Genomic DNA, 404 nt, shown 5'->3' with positions numbered 1-404 from the left:
GATTTTAGTTTATAATCAATTAAGTAAGAAATCTTCTAAAAAAAAGTATATTTATTATTATAAATAATACGAATAATCAATAATTTTTCAAAGTTTAGGACTTATTTCCTTAAAATATTAAAAATGAAACCTGCTCATTCAAAACGATTAAATTGAAATCAAAAGTTGATAATTTCTGTAGGAATTTCAATAATATTACGAATTAATTTACATATTTTCATGTAATTGACACCGTGACATTAGATTTTTACGTTAATAAAATTGTAAAAGTTACCAACAAAATCGCAATAAAAATAAACGCATAGCTGACATATTTATAATGCAACATTCTATATAATTTACCAAAGAATAGAAGATTTTAGTTTATAATCAATTAATTAAGAAATCTTCTAAAAAAAAGTATA

This window comes from Nicrophorus vespilloides, unplaced genomic scaffold, assembly GCF_001412225.1.
Source record: "Nicrophorus vespilloides isolate i.1.1-1 unplaced genomic scaffold, Nicve_v1.0, whole genome shotgun sequence".
Classification (NCBI taxonomy): domain Eukaryota; kingdom Metazoa; phylum Arthropoda; class Insecta; order Coleoptera; family Silphidae; genus Nicrophorus; species Nicrophorus vespilloides.
The sequence above is the reverse complement of the archived record's forward strand: the minus strand, read 5'-3'. Positions refer to the sequence as shown.